Source organism: Pinus tabuliformis, chromosome J (genome assembly GCF_031772625.1).
Source record: "Pinus tabuliformis cultivar Carrire ecotype Pingquan chromosome J, CPIR1, whole genome shotgun sequence".
Taxonomy (NCBI): domain Eukaryota; kingdom Viridiplantae; phylum Streptophyta; class Pinopsida; order Pinales; family Pinaceae; genus Pinus; species Pinus tabuliformis.
Genome location: NC_142295.1, coordinates 1,229,068,037 through 1,229,071,753, shown reverse-complemented (window position 1 = coordinate 1,229,071,753; position 3,717 = coordinate 1,229,068,037).

Genomic DNA, 3,717 nt, shown 5'->3' with positions numbered 1-3,717 from the left:
AGAAGTGATGGTGGAAATTATTTACAAGCAAAGGAAAGGACGTAGAGAACCATCATCAAGGGACCTACAAATCACACATAATACAATATATATGACATCTCTAATGTCAATATGCTTAAAGTGTAAGCAGCTAACAATATATGGATCCACGACATGGATGCAACAATCTGAATATAAAGGATCACATTTACAATATTAAATACTTAATAACTTCATGTAGCCTGGATTTATCAAACAAAACCCAAGGTCTTCATCTCTGTCTCGATCGAACCAAAGTACGAATCTCACCATGCGAATAAATAGGTTGTAGTCAAACATGGTAGAAACCACCTGATTATCGTCCAATGATGTAAACTGTTAATAGGCACGAGAGAAACCACCAATGATGACGATGGCTTTCTAGGTACAACAACACAATCCACAAGTGTGAAAAATGAAACTGAACTTGAACAGTTGCGTAATCATTCAATCGAAGGCTAGTGATGTGAACCAATCGTCGATTATGAAGAACATACCATTAAGGCATGCAAGCTCCGACGTAATGAAAGGGAGTTCCTATATCATCTTCCAGGATAATGAGTTGGAGTCGATAGGAAGTGATCTGTTGAAGGAGGGCCATAATGTTTCTCACATCATTAACACTAAACATAATATTTTACAAAGTTGGCAAGAGTGATTCAGGATTGTTGCAGAAAAGTCAAACAGGGTATAATTGGTTTGAATATGTAGGTGGTACTTTTCTTGAACATATCGGTGACACGACTCCAGAATTTTGCAACATTTGATTCAAAATAGGATCGGAGGTCATGGTTACAATATATAATCAAATGAGAGTCAAATGGATTTCCCAAACCCAGTAATAAAAGTGACAAATTGACGATGTCCCACACACGATTCAAGATACATATGTGTCATGTTCAAGAGCAGCAAACTGCCTTTCATACAAAATACAAGATATATGTTTCTTTCCATTTTCGCCCACTATTTCTAGCAAGTACCTCTTTATTTTTAATCTCAATATTGAAGAGGATACCATATGCTTGTCATATAAGTTCATCCTTAAGATGAATCCATCCTAGTATTTATAATGAGCTATAGGAAGGAGTAGAAGGAGTAGCTCAATCTCATCATCATCACAAGTCCTTCATCGTTTTGGTTTTATGAGTCCCATGGAGGGGTAACTCAACATCTTTTTCATGTTTAGAGAGTTTTAAAAAGAGGGAAAAAGGAAGCTCTAGATGTCCCTTTCGTTGATAGTCTCTCAAATCCGAAAAGGTAGAAAACAATATTCAAGTGAACCTCTTAGCCATGTTTGACTAAGGTATTCATTTTTCGTAGCTAGTCTACCTTAGTCCGGAAAAGGGTTAAAATCATACTGAGTAGACATCTTTTCATTTACTTTTACGAGTTTGAAAAGACAAGTTCTCGGCAATATTTTCATATTTTTGGAGTATGAAAAAAGCTAAAAGAGGAATCCACTTGGAGGAACGACTGGTATAAAAGGATAACAATGGATTCCAATCATGGTGGAACTGCTCAAAACATGTAAAGGTCAAGATGATAGCTAATAAGACCACTCGTCATAGATTTTCCTCATGCAATGGTAAAACAACCATGTGAAAGTGTATGATCGACCAAAGAGATGGTGACGATTGAATGAAAAAACCAAGGTTCATCTAGCAAAACCAGGCTGATAAAAATGGTAATCACAAGAGGTAAAGTGGGAATGGTTTCATTTTTACAGAAGCTTAAAACATGGGAAACTATGCTTGAGGATACTTGAAGATGGATTCATTTTTTCACAAGCTTGAAACATGAGAAAAAAACTATGTTTGGATTTGGTTTCAATTTTACACAAGCTTGAAACGGAGACAAACTGTGCTTAAGATTAATTTCATTTTTACAAAAGCTTGAAACAAAGAAAACTATTCTTGAGAATAGTTCTCATGCCCCCAACATAATGACTCAATTCGAGGTCAAATCTAGGTCTCCATTTTGTTTTGCAGGCAATCCTTTCTGCAGCCAGAAACAATATCTCTAGTCCTATGGGAGGATCTAGTAACAAAAAAAGACAAATATATGTAAATTTTCCTTGTTTATACTAGAAAACACAAAGGAGAATAGAAGACCTACCTCACTCTGATGCTAATATCCATTGGTATCATCCTTGATTCTTTCGTTTCAAATCTCAAACTCCTCTTCACCGTTATGGATGAATACCTGCAAGGAATATCACATCGAAACAACAAACGCATACATAGAAAAATTCATTCCAATATAAACCATGTAACAGATCAAGGAGTATTCCAGTAAATGAGCAATAAATGACACATTTATTGAAAGAAAAGGCATAATATTATTAATAGATGGTAAAGGGAGCATTACAACCACTTAATCCTTGATGTTGAAAGCCTCCTTTAGGCGAGTTTCCAAGTCCTAGCCTTAACCTTCAAGCACTCCTTTCTCCTTAGCAAAATGGGTAGAAATTGGGCATAGCTCAGTAGTAGGATGGAAACCAATCCTTAGCCAACCATTAGTGTATATAGGGGTCTCATTTGTAGGGAAGCAGAGGGATTTGAGGAAGCATGAAAAGACAGAGGAGTTCCACATCTTAAGGCGCAAACCCATAGGGGTAGGATCTAGGGTGAATAATGGGAGGTCTTGTTCCAATCCTCATCTACCTAAAACCACATCGTTGTTCTCGAGCTTTCTAGTAAGGGAAGCTTCTCCTCCATTTCGGGAAAAACTGCATGAAAAAGACCAACGTAGATTTTCCTAGTGAAAGTAGTGCTGGTAGCACTAGTCACTAGTTATGCAAAAGGTTACCAACACTTATTTTCCTAATAAAAGTAGCATTGGTCTTGCAAAACAAGCTTTTTGATGAGCTCTTCAGAATGCTTTCAAGGCAAGTTTTCTTCTTTTCTTTAGGGATGCTTCTAAACAAGTTTCATCATAAATACACTGACAACTTTAATCATTTTGCAAAATTTGTGGCATTAACGACACAAAGTTCAACACTTTAAGATACAAGACAGGAAGTGTGAAAAAATAATATATAACAGATTCCCCCTAAAGAATGAAGTTAGAATAGGAAGTGATGGTTTATATTATTTACAGATTCCCCCTAAAGCATTTCCTTCAATTGCAACTTCAATTCCACTAACTCTGAAGTTCTCATCCTATATGGTGCCTTTGATGTTGTTCTGCCCCTCATACCAACTCAATAGAAAATTTCACTTCCCTATGAGAAGGAAACTCTGAAACCTCTGCAGGAAACCCATCCCGAAACTACTGCAATATAGGGTACCTCTTGATGATTTCTACATCCTCAACATCCTTACATCCTTGAATAACTGTAATCATCCTCATTGATGTAGGTTTCTTCTTTCCTGCAAAATTTTCTTTTCTCCATTATCATCTAGGCACCCAATAGCCTTTTCATAATAATCTACTTTGGTTTTGTGAAGGTACAATTAATACATATGCAAAATCATAATGTATGATCCCAACGGAAGCACATTCAAATGTACTGGTGTAGGAATACCATTTAACTGAAAAACACAAGATACTGCCCAATGATGAACTCTATTCTTGTATAATTTCCTGTAGATTCACAGCTCATGTAATTTCCTAAAACAAAATAAAATAATCTACTCTACTCTTGATAGTGGAAGCCCATAAAGATCAATCAAAACAGTAATTGACAAGAGGAAGATA